This window comes from Arabidopsis thaliana (genome assembly GCF_000001735.4).
Source record: "Arabidopsis thaliana chromosome 1 sequence".
In the NCBI taxonomy this organism is placed as follows: domain Eukaryota; kingdom Viridiplantae; phylum Streptophyta; class Magnoliopsida; order Brassicales; family Brassicaceae; genus Arabidopsis; species Arabidopsis thaliana.
The window spans coordinates 14,217,702-14,233,981 of record NC_003070.9 but is presented as its reverse complement, the minus strand read 5'-3'; the positions used below and the strand labels follow the sequence as shown (position 1 = coordinate 14,233,981).

General features: G+C 42.0%; 2 pseudogenes across 2 annotated transcripts; one reads left to right on the top strand and one right to left on the bottom strand.

The window, feature by feature from the left end:
* Positions 1-1,217: 1,217 nt before the first annotated feature.
* Positions 1,218-7,178, bottom strand: AT1G37405 (annotated as a pseudogene; the record flags this gene model as incomplete). The annotated part of the gene is made up of 1 exon: positions 1,218-7,178.
* A 3,091-nt stretch (positions 7,179-10,269) lies between these two features.
* AT1G37340 lies at positions 10,270-15,885 on the top strand (annotated as a pseudogene; the record flags this gene model as incomplete). The annotated part of the gene is made up of 1 exon: positions 10,270-15,885.
* Between the last annotated feature and the right edge of the window lie 395 nt (positions 15,886-16,280).

The following is a 16,280-nucleotide window of genomic DNA, read 5'->3' as shown; positions in this document are numbered from 1 at the left end:
TAGAAATCCTCAAGCAAAGCTAGACACTGACCTAAATCCCTTAAGCGATCTCTAACTAAGCAGGCATTATCGAATCAACATGTTAAAGTCAATACCCTCTCTACAGCGAATCCCTTGGGGTAGAGTCAGATATCTCTAGAATTAATAGGATCCAACGCCCATTAAACGCCTTCTGAGCGCTGGACGTCTAGACTCATACTCCACATTAGCCAGTGAAATAAGCAATAAGCGCAACTAATCCAGAAGGGATTCTAGAATTCTAAACTCAACCACCTAAAACGACCAAGTAAACCACAACTATTCTATCCCATCCTCAGAAATACAGTTCACTACTCAGACATAATCAAAGACAATAACAAAGCAACAACTGAAAACATGATAACAGAAATGACGAAAGACTTAAACGAAAACTAAATATCAAATACTTGAAAACGAAACTACAAAGTCGCAGGAGAAACACTGCGGCTATCAAAGTTGTGAAAATGTAAAAACGAGATAAAAACGGATAATAGCGGATAATAGCCGACGCCCTAGGGAAAACCCTAAGAGGCAGTTTATATAAGCGAGAAATAAAACAAATAAGGAAACTAAATATATAGCGAATCTTTACGTCATGATCCTGCGACCGAATATGTCATTGATCAAACTGGGCTTCAGGGGCTCCGTCTTGCGATCGAGTGAAATGCAGTGAAGTCGAGATTTAATGGTCCAGCGACCTTGTGATCGAGTGCGATCGAGTGGATGTCATGAGGGTGTGATCCAGTGGTTTCTTCGGCTTCTCTTCTCTTCTTTGTTCTAAGCTTGTCTGGTTGAGTGCAGAATGAGCAGATAGGCTTCCTGGTGATAGAGTGGTGATCGAGTGGTTCTGATGGGGTGATTCCTCCAGCTTCGCGATTGAGTGAAACTGAGCTGCTTGCTTCTCCGGGGTTGCGATAGAGTGATTTGCCCTGGCAGGGCTCTGAGGCTGCGAGAGAGTACTTTTGCTGAAGGCGTCATTGGGCATTCTGACTTCATGTTCTGTTTTTCCTCTGTTTGAACTCCAAAAGCATCCAAAGTACCTGAAAACAACCAAATATGCCATGCACATGCAATCCTAATGAAAAATCGTCCTAAGTATGTAAAACACACTAAAACGACTCCTAATGGGATGAAATGTGGATGAAACAATGACAAAGTGGTGAAGAATGAATGCCTAAATCATGCAAATTATAGACATATAAATCTACTATCTCCATGTCAAACCCTTGCAATAAAAGTATCCATCTCAACAGTCTTGGTTTAGTATCTTTCTTGGCATACAGATGCCTTTGAGCTGCATGGTCTGTATAGACAGTGACCTTTGATCCAACCAAATAGCTTCTGAACTTCTCAAATGCGAATACAATAGCTAGAAGCTCCTTCTCAGTTGTTGCATATCTTCCTTGAGCCTCGTCTAACGTTCAACTGGCGTAATATATGACATGAAGCTTGTTCTCTATTTTCTGGCCTAAAACAGCTCCTACTGTGTAATCTGAAGCTTCACACATGATCTCAAATGGATAGTCCCGATTAGGCGCTTGAACAACAGGAGCAAATACCAAAGCACCCTTGATGGTGTGAAAGGATTTGAGGCAGTCCTCATCGAATTCAAATTCGGTTTCCTTGCACAATAGTCTGGTTAACGGCCTGGCTATCTTGGAGAAGTCTTTAATAAATCTTCTGTAGAACCCTGCATGACCAAGGAAACTTCTGATGTCCTTCACCGTTTTTGGTGGCTGCAACTGCATCATCACTTCAATTTTTCCTTTGTCAACCTCTATACCCTTCTCTGATATCTTGTGACCCAACACTATGCCTTCATTCACCATGACATGACACTTTTCCCAATTGAGAACAAGATTTGTCTCTTCGCACCTGGTCAATACCCTGCAAAGATTCAACAAACATGAGGAGAAAGAGGGGCCATAGACCGAAAAATCGTCCATGAAAACCTCCACCATCTCCTCGATTAAATCTGAAAATATAGAGGTCATACACCTCTGAAATGTTGCAAGAGCATTGCATAAACTAAATGGTATTCTCTTATAAGCAAAAGTTCCATATGGACATGTGAAAGTGGTTTTTTCTTGATCATTAGGGTGAATTGGTATTTGAAAGAAACCACTATATCCATCAAGAAAGCAATAGTATGGATGATTAGCTAAACGTTCAAGCATTTGGTCGATGAATGGTAAAGGAAAATGATCTTTCCTATATGTAGCATTTAACTTCCTATAATCAATGCACATTCTATGACCAGTTATAGTTCTAATAGGGATCAATTCATCCTTTTCATTTTTGACAACAGTCATTCCACCCTTTTTAGGGATGCAAGGGATGCAATGCACTGGAGAAACCCAAGTACTATCAGAGATAGGGTAGATGACACCAGCATCAAGTAGTTTCAAAATTTCTTTTTTCACTACTTCTTTCAAATTGGAATTTAACCTCCTCTATGGTTCAATGCTAAAATAGGATTCATTTTCAAGGTGGATCCTATGGTTGCATAAACTAGGTGAAATTCCTTTAATGTTGGATAATGAATAACCAATTGCTCTCCTATACTTTCTAAGCTCAGATAATAGCAGGTTCACTTCATCATCATTTAACTAAGCATTAATGATCATAGGGTAAGTAGAGTTTGGACCAAGGAATGCGTACCTTAGACCTTTAGGAAGTGGTTTCAGATCAACCTTCGGTGCCTTCAGTTCAGACCAGTCATCTGAAGTTGGGATGATCGGCTCCCCAAATTCGTTGGCAGACAAGATCGAGTAGCTGGTCGAGTATGTGCTCGAGTGTGCAGGTTGAACTCGTGTTGACCCTTCTTCGCTCATTACCATTACCTCCGTTGCTGGTCCATTAAATTCCTCAAAGGGTTCTGATTCTTCCATCGCTTTATGGGAGTCTAACAGCTTCTGGTATCCCTATGTTTCCAAATGCAGAAACCCATCTTCACCACTTTTGGTTAAAGCACTGTTAAGATGATCTTCTTCTGCCAGCTCTTCCAGTAACTCATCAGCTAACTGATCCATTTCTTCGATCCAAAAGAGTTGCCCTTCTATGGTAGGCTTCTTCATCGCGTCTTTGACATCAAAGGTCATCCTAAAGTCTTTGCCAAGGATTAGATCAATCTTCCCTTTCTTGACATCAATCATAGCTCCTGCAGTTGCTAAGAAAGGTCTCCCTAGAATCAAAGGGTCCTTGGGTTCTTCATCCATCTCCAGGACTACAAAGTCAGTTGGTATCTCCACAGCTTCGATCCTGATTGGTAGGTTTTTGAGCAAACCATGAGGGATCCTTACTGACCTGTCAGCTAGGATGAGAGATATATTGCAGGATTTGTATTGAGTGAACCCCAATCTTTTGGCGATAGAGAGCGGCAAGAGACTGACTGATGCTCCTAAATCACATTGGCATCTGTTGAAAGCCAATGGACCTAAAGAGCATGGTAGAGTGAATGAACCAGGATCACTAAGCTTCTTAGGAATGATCTTCTTCTCTATGATAGCACTGCATTCATGACTCAATACCACCATCCCTTGCACTTCTTGAATTCTCTCCACGATCAAGTCTTTCAGAAACCTGTGAGAGTCTGGGATTGGTGCTAGAGCGTCAACAAGAGGTATCCGCAACTCAACCTCCTTAATATTCTTGGCAAACATAGCCCTAAACTTATCTGCCAACGCTTTCTTGTGACGGCCAGGAAATGGAAGTTGTGGTTTGTAAGGAGGAGGAACAAAGACCTTTTCTTTGTTCTTGACAGCAACTGGTTTTGGAGCAGTTGGTGATGCCGCTGGGAAGATTGGTCGAGTTGTTGGTCGAGTAACGTGGTCGAGTGGCAGCCCGAGTGGTTGCTCGAGTGGATGCTCGAGTGATTTTTCAGCTTGATCTTTACCGAGACTTAAATCCTCCCCATCTTGATCTTCACTGTCCTCAGTGATTGTCTTTGGTTCCTCCCTAGTTGGCAGTGCTCTTCCACTACGCAGGGTGATAGCGTGAGCATATTCTTTTGCATTCTGAACTGCTTTGCCTTGTAGTTGGCTTATCTGTTTTGGAGCTGAAGAGGATGCAGAATGTCCCTCTAAGTATCGTACTTTGGTATTCAGTGTTTCCACCTTGACATTGAGATCATTGTAGCTACAGTCCAGCTTGTTATGTAACTCAGATATCTTCTTTGCCATCTCCATGGAGCTAGAGGCTTGCCCGTGAAGCAGCTGTTGTAGCATTTGTTTCATGTCAGCATCAGGAGCAGCAGGACCTTGGTTTTGCTGAGGTGCGAACCTAGGTGGTTGTGGCGGCTGGTAGTTCTCCTGGAATTGTTGCTTAGGAACGAAACCTTGGTTATAGGGAACAAAAGGTTTGTTCTGACCTTGTTGTTGATGTGGAGGATACACCTGATCATGAGGATTAGCATCGTTGGTGCTGCGGTAGGAGAGGTTGGGGTTGTTGGTTTTGAAGTTGTTGTATCCTTTGTACTCACCCTGGTTGTTGTTGATGTAGCTGACTTCTACCAACTGGTTACCCTCCCCATCTTGGACTTGAAACTGCTCGTCATCAACAAGGAAGTGCACATGCTTCTTCTGGCTAAGAAGTATCCTGTCTAGCTTGTCATTCAGTGCTTTGATCTCCTTCTTGTGTTTATCAACAGAGTCAGTTGTGCCTCTGACGGTCCTATCGCAGTCCTCGTTTGTAATTACCATCTGATTGAGCAAGGTTCTCAACCAATTCTCAGCCTTCTTCAACATCTTTGTTCTGGAAATTTCCATTGCTGGCGGTATCCAGAAGCATTCTGATGCGTGGTAGGACTCCTCTGTAAAGAGTGTTGAGCAGAGAGGCTTTAGTAAAGCCATGATGAGGGCATGAGCAGAGAGGCTTGAAACGCTCCCATGCTTCACAGAAGCTTTCACCAGTCTTCTGTGAGAAACCATAAATCTCATTTTTGAGTCTTGCAGTTATGGCGTTGGAGAAGAACTTTGTTAGAAAAGCCTTCTTGCAATCATCCCAGGTGGTGATTGAATCATGGGGCAGATTCTTCTCCCAGATGTGCGTTTTGTCGCCCAAGGAGAATGGAAACAAACGGAGCTTGAATCCGTCTTCACTGACACCATTGATCTTTGTTAGGTTATCGAATTCATCAAGGTGGTCGAGTGGATCCTCCATTGGCAGACCATGGAATTTGTTTCCCTAAATCATCGAGATGAGACCACTCTTAATCTCGAAGTTGTTGTTATGGATAGCAGGAGATGCAATTCCTTTCCTCTGACGGTGATCACGTGGTGCATCTCCAGCACCAATGTTGGCAGGGCCATTTGATTGATTCTGTTCGTCAGCCATATCGAGTGGTTGCTGGGGTACAAGGTTGACTGTGTTTCTCCTTTCTATGAGTTCACGAGCTATGCGGTCAATGTTGTCGTTGAAAAGGAGGTTCTGATTGTCTGTTGATCGAGTTCGCATACAGCAGAGGTGTACCTGGATCAAGAAGACAACAAGAAAAACACACAGTTAGCAACCAAATTGAAAATTGAAAAAGAACTTGATCTAAGCAAGTCTGAAATCTTAAAAGTAACAAACAAACACCCAATCGGCAACGGCGCCAAATTGATAATAGGTTTTTAAGATCAATAAATCCTAAAACACTATCATGTCGTTGTAGTACTAAAGGTTGTCAATCCAAATGTGGGTGATGCTAACAATCAAGATGTGATCAAAAGTCACTAAGTCAAGCCAAGCAATAACAGGTTTTGGTGTGTTCTAGCAGTCCTAAGTGAACATGCAGAAAACAGAAATTCAAACAGAAACAGTAAAACACGCGACCAACATAGCTCTTTGCAGAGCACTGAGTGAGGTCGAGTGACAGGTCGAGTAACAAACACAAAGTATAACATAGATACTCGACTGTACAGTTTGTTGCCAGACAACTGGGTGGTTGAGTATGAGGTCGAGTAACAAGAAAGAATTGCAGAAATTAAGCATCAGATGATAAGATGCAGTAAACAACAGTAGACTAAACAAAGAATTCAATCAGATAAAGAATTCCCGAGGATGGGGTAATTGAGTAGTTTTGTTTCCTTAGTTTATAGGTGATTGACATGCTTAATAAATTATCTCTAGACAACAAGTTCATTAACCAAATCTAAGTGCCACCGCAACAGAGACCCTCAAGTTAACCTAGTCCCAGACTCAATCACCATTGACGAGAGCTAACCTAACAGGCATTACGAATCAACAAGTTAAAGCCAAAACGCTCTCTGCAACCGATTCCTTGGTACAGGGCCACGAATCTCTAGAATTAGTGGTTCAGACATTTCATCGAACACCTTTTGGGCGCGGAAATATCTGGGCTCAAATTCCAATTGATCAGAAAGCAATAGGCATTAAAAACAACTAATCCAGAAGGGATCTATCAATCAATACTCAACCACCTAGCATAGTGACAATTCTACACTACTCTAACCCATCCTCAGAAACCTATTCGCTACTCAGACATCATAGCAGAAAGCATAAACGTTGAACAGGATGAAAACATGATAACAACAGTGTAACAGCAGGATGATAACAGGATGAATAACAGTAAACGAAATCAAGAACAAATACTGAATACTGAATACTGAATAGATAAAGAGAAATCCGGATTACAAAGATCTAGAACACAGTGTCTGCGGAATAAAGCTAGATAAAAACTTGTTTGCGAAAATGTGAAGTACATGCTACTTATAGCCAAATATTCCGAAACTCTAATACTTAAAACGACGCAGTATTGGGACGGATTAAGAACTGTACTCGACCCAGGTGGTCGAGTGGGAGGTCGAGTGAATAGTTGGGGTCTTCTTTTCTTCCTTGTGCTCGAGTGTCTGGTTGAGTGCGGAATGAAGAAGGCTCTGAAGCTTGCCATCGAGTATGTAGTCGACACTCGACCTCGGGGTCAGGTGGTGGGGATGTAGACACTCGACCTCGGGGTCGAGTGGTGAGGTGAAGTGGTGGTGTCTTCTACTCGACCAGGGGGTCGAGTGGTCTGCTGAGGTTGTGAATCGTCTACTCGACCTGGGGGTCGAGTGGTTTTGCATGATCAGGTCCGCTTCTTCCAATTAGCTCGTCAACAGCTCTGGATCACATGAAAACAACACAAATATGCAACATGCATGCAAAACTATCTTAAACATGCAAAGTGATGACAAATGATGAGAAATGGTATAAAACAGTGATGATATGATGCTAAAGTGATGACAAATGGATGCTCAAAACATGCAAAATACACACTTATCAACGGGAGGAGAAGTCCCGACACAGATGAAGTGGATAACAGATGTGGATCACTTGTATATTATCCACCAAACCGGAGGTAATCATTGGATGACCCTTCACGTGAACTTGCTTACGTCTCACTTCGATTGCTATGATTGCATCGTCGGAGAGCATACAGAAGAAAGCGATTAAAAAATGCTGGAAGCTTGTAGGCCGTTCACGAGGATGATCCCATAGATGATGAACGAACTGATTTCTTCTGAAGTCCGTATCCCGCATTACGACCAATTTTCATTCCGGCAGAGGGACAAGAAAAAGGTCCTGCAAAATACTCAGAGGGGACTGCGGCGTTTACGCGTTAAAGATTCTTGAATGTTTATTGCTTGGTGTTTCTTTTAATGGCATTACTGATGCAAATATCCAGGCCCTACGGGTGAAGATTGCAGCAGAGATCTTTGATGAAGCACCGGAAAGGATCCCTGCACGGTTTCTAGAGACGTGATTAGCTTTTTCGAACATATGTCTGTGTCTTTTGGGATTTTTAGCATGTGATTATAGTAAATATTGACACTTTAGGATTGATAACCAGAATTATGTCTGTATGAATCTATTATGTTAATTATTGGTTAAATCGATGTAATGGCTGACTTATCATCGCTCAATTCGTGTTACGGCTGAGTTATGCTAACGTAAGGGCTGACTTATCATCGCTCAAATCGTGCTATGGCTGAGTTCTGATATCGTGACGGCTGAGTTATCGTAGTTTAATTCGATGTTTAACTGAGTTATTTCTAAGGTGGTGGCTGACTTGTCATCGCACAAATCGTGTGATGGCTGAATTATTTTAACATAACGACTGACATATAGTAGATTATTCGATGTTACGGCTGAGTTATGCTATCGTGGTGGTTGACTTGTCATACCCAAACTTCGCTGTAATCAAAGAACCCAAACGTCACTAGAGGACTATAATACACCGGTTGACCTCCTTATAAATATAACTAAATAGTCAAGAACCTAAACGTTGTTAGAGGACTATATATACACTGGTTCTCTCTTGTCTTTTGATAACACTGTATTTTACTCATTTTAGGTGTATGTTTATCATGATTTAGCTTTGCATTTGCTCATTGTATCATATAATTTTGCACCATTTTAGCTTGTTTTGCATACTTAGGCATCTAGGATCATCTGGCATTCGCATTGCATGTTTTGGTATGTTTTCAGGTGCAAAAGGAGCTTAAAAGGACTCTACTCGATCCATTCACTCAATCTGGGCAGCTACAGAAGAGGCATCATTCTACTCGACCTCTTTACTCGATCCAGGATGCTACAAAGGATGTTGCAGTTTACTTGACCCTCTTACTCGATCGACCAACCTCAGAAGAAAGCAGCAGACTAATCTACTCGCCCCTCCTACTCGATCCACTACTCGATCCATTTACTCGACCAAGGGTGACCATCTCTACAAGATTTGTTGAGCTATCAAAGCGTCTTCGGATCCTCCTCATTCCCCACTCAACCAGACATCTGAGCATATGGATAGGAGAGGATAAAGCATCTACTCGACCAATTGATCACTCGGAGCATAGACAAAAAGGCGCAAACTTTGCAGCACCCTCTTTACTCGATCCCCAAGATCGAGCATTCGCCCAAAGCGCCTCAAGTCTCTTGTCTTCTAGTGAATCTAGGGTTTCCAACATTTTAGTATAAATAGATCGTTTTGGGGTTTGTCCAAAAGATCTATGTTTTATCTTTCAGTTTTTCTTTGTGTTTATGAATCTTGAAACTTTAATTACTCTTAATCTATTTCGTTTTTGCATTTCATTGTTTAAGTAAAGTTGTTTAGCTTGTTTAGATCTATATTTTGGTATGATTTTAGTAATTTCTTGGTTTGTGTTCTTGAGAATGTTGCATGAGTAGTGATTAGGGTTCTTGAGGATGGATTAGATTAGGGTAATCTCTAGGTTAGTTAGGTGGTTAGTGTTTAGATTTATACCCTTCTGGATTCGCTTGGCCCCTATGCGGTTTTCGCCGGCTAATGTGGAGATTCGATCATAGACGTCCAGCGTCCAAAAGACGTTCAAATGGATATCTTACCTACGAATTCCAGAGATTTGTAGACTCGACCAAGGGATTGGCTTGTCTGCCTATTGGCTTTGGTAGATTGTTTCTTAAACCCTTCTCTGCTATGTTTCATCAACGAGAGCTGAGATTAGGAAGTGGTAGAGTTATGGGGGTCTCTGTCACGGCAGTGGATTGACCCAGTTTTTGAATCTATCGTCATGGGTATCTATCTTTCGCCTATTAGCCATTTGATAAACCCTAGAGTTGCCCTTATCAATGGATCCATCCTTAGAAATTCTATTAGATTTATTTATATCCCCTGTTGATTACACTTTTATTTACCTGTTATTTGTATCCCCTATTTGTATCCCCTGTTGATTGCATTTAGGTTTCTTAATTTTGTCACCTGTTGGTTCTACTCGATCCAGTGATCGAGTAGGGCTCTAAAGTTCTCATTTTTACTTGTTTGAATCCTGACCTAGGATTATTAGTAGAAACCCATCATCATTATAATCTGGCTTGACTTAGTTGTTTCTGTACACATCTTGATTGCTAGCAATACAGTGGACTGGATTGACACCTTCTATAACTGCATCGACATGTTTGTGTTTTAGGGGAATTGAACTGAAATCACACTCTTCAGCACATAAGTAGACCTGAAAAACCAGCTTATCAATTTGGCGTCGTTGTCAATTCATTGTTGCATTGTTACATTCAAGATATCATAAACTTTTAAGATCAAGTTCTTTTACATTTATCAAGTTACTAACTCATATTTTCGTCTGCTCGTTTTTGTGGTACAGGTACTAATCTTTGTGCATGCAAACTCGATCCAAAGGTTCTGTGCACCTATTACCATTCAGAGATAGAATTGACAAAATAGCTCGTGAGTTACAAGAAACCAAAGCAAAAGCAGCCTGTGATCAGAACAGACAAGCTGCTATGAATCAACAGAACATACCAGTTGATGTTCAAGACCCACCTAATTTTGATCAACCAAGAAACATTGGTGCTGGTGATGCTCCAAGGAATCATCACCAAAGACAAGGGATAGTGCCACCACCAGTTCAGAACAACAACTTTGAGATCAAGAGTGGTCTCATCTCAATGATCCAAGGAAACAAGTTTCATGGCTTACCTATGGAAGACCCCCTGGACCATCTTGACAGCTTTGATAGGCTCTGTGGCCTTACCAAAATCAATGGTGTCACTGAAGATATGTTTAAGCTCTGGCTATTTCCCTTCTCTTTGGGAGACAAGGCACACCACTAGGAGAAGACTCTGCCCCCAGACTCCATCACCTCATGGGACGATTGTAAGAAATCTTTTCTTGCCAAGTTCTTGTCTAACGCTCGCAGCGCTAGATTGAGGAACGAGATCTCAGGTTTCAACAAGAAAAACAATGAAACTTTCTGTAAAGCTTGGGAGAGGTTTAAAAGCTACACCACTCAGTGCCCCCATCACGGTTTTAAAAAGGCTTCATTATTGAGCATACTATACAGAGAAGCCTTACCAAAGATCAGAATGCTATTTGACACCGCCTCCAATGGAAACTTCCTGAACAAGGATGTAAAAGAAGGCTGGGAGTTGGTCAAAAATCTAGCACAATCTGATGGGTGCTACAATGAAGACTATGATTGCTCAATGAGAGGAACTGGAGGAAGTGAGGATAAACAGAGCAAAGATATCAAGGCTCTGAATGAAAAGTTAGACAAGCTATTTCTGGCTCAGCAGAAGCAGATACACTACATCACTGATGAAGAGCACTTCCAAATGCAAGAAGGGGGGAATGATCAAACTGAAGAGCTATGCTACATTCAGAACCAAGGAGGGTTCAACTAGGGCTACAACAACTACAATCCCAACCCGAACCTCTCCTACAGAAGCACTAATGTAGCTAACCCCCAACATCAAGTGTATCCACCTCAACAGAATCAGTCCAAGCCTTTTGTTCAGTACAACCAAGATTAGGTCCTTAAACAACAGTTCAATGGAGGTTTCCAACAGCAGAATCCACCAGGGTTCACTCAACAACAACAACAAGCCCCATCAGCTCCAGATCCTGAAATTAAGCAACTCATTCAACAGATCATCCAAGGACAAGCTACGGGAGCCATGGCTTTTGAAAAGAAGATAGATGAATCACATAACATGATCGATTGTTCTTACAACGATCAAAATGTCAAGTTCGAAGCTCTGAATTCAAAAATCAAATATGTGGAGAGAAAATTTGCATCAATCTCTGCTCTGAAGCATCCTCAGCAACTACCAGGAAAAGCAGTCCAGAATCCTAAGGACTATGCTACTGCTAATGCTATCACCATCCACCAAGAAGATGAGTCTCCACCAAGTAATCAAACTCTCAATACTGAGGACAGTATAATTCAAGAAGGGGGGGATTCAACTCAAATTGTTGCACCTGCCACCCCACCCAGCAATTCATCTGGACCATAAAGCACACACCTTTGCTGAACACTCAACATTCTGAAAAAATGTCCAAAATTGAAAAACTCAAGAAGGATCAGAATCTAGAGATGATTAGCAGTGCCTCCACTCAGGAAACATACAAGAAGAAAGTCATCCAAGAAAAGCTTGACGCTCCCGGTTCATTCGCTCTGCCATGCTCTCTAGGACCATTGACATTCAATAGGTGCCTTTGTGATTTAGGAGCATCTGTTAGCCTTATGCCTCTCTCTACAGCTAAAAGGCTAGGGATCATGGAATTCAAGTTCTGCAACTTAGCCTTACTCTTAGCTGACGGTTCTGTTGCACATCCTCATGGTCTAATAGAAAATATGCCTATCAAGATTGGAAATGTTGAGATACCTACAGATTTTGTGGTATTGGACGTAGATGAAGAAGGCAAGGATCCCCTGATCCTAGGTAGACCATTCTTAGCTTCAGCTGGAGCAGTCATAGATGTCAGGAATGGAAAAATTAATCTGAACCTTGAAAAAGGCATCAAGATGAAGTTTGACATCAGAGAAGCTTCAAAGAAATCAACAACAGGAGGTCAGTGTTTAGGAATTCAAGATATGGATGTTGATGAAGAAACAGAAGCTGGAACCCCACCAAGAGTTAACTATACTTCTCAACTTAGCAAGCTGAAGAGGACTTTTGACCACAAGAAGAGAGCAACAGAAAGGCTAGCCCAGACTGAAGATCCTACAGAAGATGACTGGTATGAGATGAGAAAAAATTTAAATGGCAAAGCAGAGTCATAGAAGGATTATCTTCAAGAGTGATGAAGCTGAAAAATCAACTATGGATGTTTGAAAAAAGAGTTAAAAAGTTTTCAAATGGTATTGACCCAGAGAAGACGGAAACTGCACTAGCCATCAAGGGGGACAAAAATTTCACAACAGAATGGTTTGCACCAGAAGATCAGAAAGGAGTTCACTTAGAGGAAAGAAGCCTAGAGAGCAAGTTGTTGAGTGAGGAGGAAACCCCTACTCTGACATATTCTCCAAGAGTGCTTAAACAGCCCACTAACCCCTCTACTGAAGAAGAACACTTGACACTTGGTTCTGTTACTGAAGAACTTCTGGAACACAGGATAGAATACAAAGCTCAAGAGGATACCATTGGGGAGCTATCTTACAAGATGGAAGGACTGAACCATGCGATCTTGGAACTTCAAGAAATGGTTAAAGGCTACCTCAGTTTTGAATTTGAGGATTGGTCAAAGGCGCCTGGTTCAGAAGAAGAAGAATACTCTGCTGATTAGAAAGAAGCTTACTTTGAAGAAAAATCAAATGAGTACTCATCCTACCATATGTCAAGAGAGGATGCAGAATATGTTTCAGGAACTGAAAATTCAACCACTGAAGATGAGGACTTCTCTGTTCCTCTCTTCAACCTTTTTTCTGACTAAGCACTGTAAGAGTCAAGCTTAGTGACTTAAAACAAGCTCACTTGGGAGGAAGTCCCATGTCTATCCATGTATATAACTTTCTATTTTTCTTGTTATTTTTGATATTTTTGTTTAAGTGTTTCAGGTTTGTTTTAGAGACCCTAAGGCAGTCAACGGTCGAGTAAATTCAAATCAAGTCAAGAAAAATCTCAACCGTTGATAGAGTAGAATGAGAAGGAGTATTTTTAGCCATTGATTTGAATGACCAAATGAGAGGAGCATCACCGCCGTTTGATCGAGTGATTTCTTGCGATTCATTCTGGTCCGTTTGATCGAGTGATTGAAGATGGAGCATTTCTCACCGTTCGATCAAGTGAAGAAACCAAAGAGACCCTCTTTGTAGACACCGACGCCTTGTGACCCGCCTCCATTGAAACGCTGATGTCCCTTTGTCTTCTGGTCCCCCCACCCCCCCCCCCCCCCATAATCACTTTGGTCCCCCCATTGCAATTCCCGAACTCAACCATCTCATCTCTCCAACTCTCATACCAAAGCATCCTCATCTCGAATCCTTACAACTCTCTCTTTATCTCCTTCACTTCCCTTTCTTATCAAAAACTTTTTGCAATCCATTTGTTTCCTCCATCATTCAATCTCCTAACCTACTGAATTTTGGTTTTGAGTTTCCCCCACTTTTGTTCTCAATGATGAACATGCGCTCGCTTTTGTCAAGGATTCGGAACAAAGCTCTCTCCCCATTGAAGAGGTACCCAACACCTTCTTCGCATGCAGCAGCTCGAGGACCTTCTGAATCGTCACCCTTCGGGTCGAGCAGGAGGGAACAAGCAAGTTTCGAGATCGATCACAGTGAATCGAGCCAAGAGGAGGAAGCGATGCAAGAAGAGGAGACTTTCAGCTCTCCTGCTGGAAATACTCGATCCCGAAGGTCGAGTAAGCACTCTACAAGGGAATTCTCGAGGAACAAATCAGACATCACTCGAGGAAAGAAGCCCGTGGGGAGGAGGTTGGAACTGGTAGATGAAGACTCCGACGAAGAAATGGCTTCACCAGAGGAAGATGATCAAACAGAGAAAGGAGGCAATGATGATTTGGAATCAGAGAAGTGTGCAACTCGAAACGAGTACTACAAACTACTGAAGCGCAATGAGTTTTTAGGAACTCGATACCCTCATCCCGAGACCATGGAGAGACTCGGCATCTATGATGATGTAAACTATATATTTAAGCAGTGCAGCCTGAATATTCATATGTTTCGGCCAATGGAGGGGTATGAGGAAGAGACAATCCAGTTTCTTTCATCCGTGGAATTGTTCTTATATGGAGAGTCAAAGGACGATGAAATCAGGCCAGACGGAAGTTTGGGATACTTGGAGTTCTGTGTGTATGACGTAGAGTTTCGGCTTCCAATAGAGCACCTCGAGCTGATGTATGGATTTCCAAGCGGAAAAGACACAAATCATCGTTTTGACAAGAGAAAGCTTCAGTCATTCTGGGCCACACTAGGGTCTAAGCAAGGATTTTCATTCTCTAGGACCAAGAGCAACAAGATAAGGAGTCTGGTGGTTAGATACTTTCATAGGTCCTTGGCTAGTGCGCTATTTGCAAGAGAAAGGAATGGAACCTTCGTCAATGGAGAACTAGAGCTGATGGAGACAGCGCTGCAAGAGCTGCTTGGTTTAGCATCAGACGGTACAGGTCTAGCTGGAGATCAGACAGACACTTCCGTCTCATTCTTCCTAATCGAGCACCTGCTGAGTTACAGAGGATGGACTAAGGGACTTAAGAAACCAGGAAGAATGGTTGTGGGAGGAGTTGTGACCCCAATTCTAAGAGCACGCAATGTACCTCTACATTCAAAGTCGATTCCTCCGAGATGGATTGATATGCAACACCTTATCAATTCCAAGAGTTTTTGGTCACAGCAGAAAAATGGCCTATATAAGTATAGGTTCGATCATCCTACAGCAAGACAATCTATTTTTCTCCTCCCAAACCCCGCTTCCACTTCGATCAGAGATGGTGACAACATTGAGTTCTGCCCACCAATGGAGAACCTCTATACTTCAGGTGATGAAGCTGTACCGATGGAAGGAGTGAATGATGATGAGGCTCCAATCCATCATTCTGATAATGAGGCAGAACCTATGGACGAGTCTTACGCTACACAACAGTTTTACTTTGAGGAGTACTCAGCACCAAGGCAAACTAAAGACTCAAAGGAGATTCACAAGCGCCTTGGTTTCCTCCTAAGTTGGTGTAAGTTCCACGACAAGGCTCTCGCGGCACTCAACAAGAAGTTTAACAATCTCCAACTCAAGATCAGCTTTTCTTCCTCAACTACAGCAATGCCACAGAAAATGCCTTTTGGGAGAAGCGGATCCACTCGTCACGAACCTATGCATTTTGATCTGCCTTCACCACCAAGACAGTCTTCATATGAACCAAGGGAACACCATGCTGCACCTTCACCAGCAAGGCAATCATCCTACGAACCTAGAGAAAAGGAAAAGAGGAGCAAGTTGAAAAAGCGAAGAAGAACAAAGAAATCAAACGCTGGAGCAAGCCACTCTAATGCACCACTTGAGGAGCCACTCGATCAACAACCCGAGCAAAGGGTCGAGCATCCAGCTAATCCAAGTTCAGCACAAACCCGTTCCTCGGAGTTACTTAAAGGAGAGTATCGATGATTTCGTCTCCTCTTACTTCACCTGACAACTGAGGTAACACTACCTCAGCCATTGTACATACCATTAGTTTTTTTTTTTTTTTTCTTGTGTGTTGTTTGTTTTAGTCTTGAATTCTCTTTCAGATTTTTATTACACAAGGGACTGTATAATTTAAGTTTGGTGGAGGGTTCAAGACATGTTGAACATTGTGTTCTCTTTTCTTATTTCAAATTTTGCATCATCTAAGGCATAGAAAAACCATACAAATTTGAAAATTTTTCAGAAAATGATTTCATCAAAATCAGAGTGTCATGTAGATTGCATTTCATTTTAGGATTGTATATAGAGTGTTTGCGTTTAGGATTGCTCATTTGCATAGGGGATAATGATGATTTCAAACCGATAAGCATGTT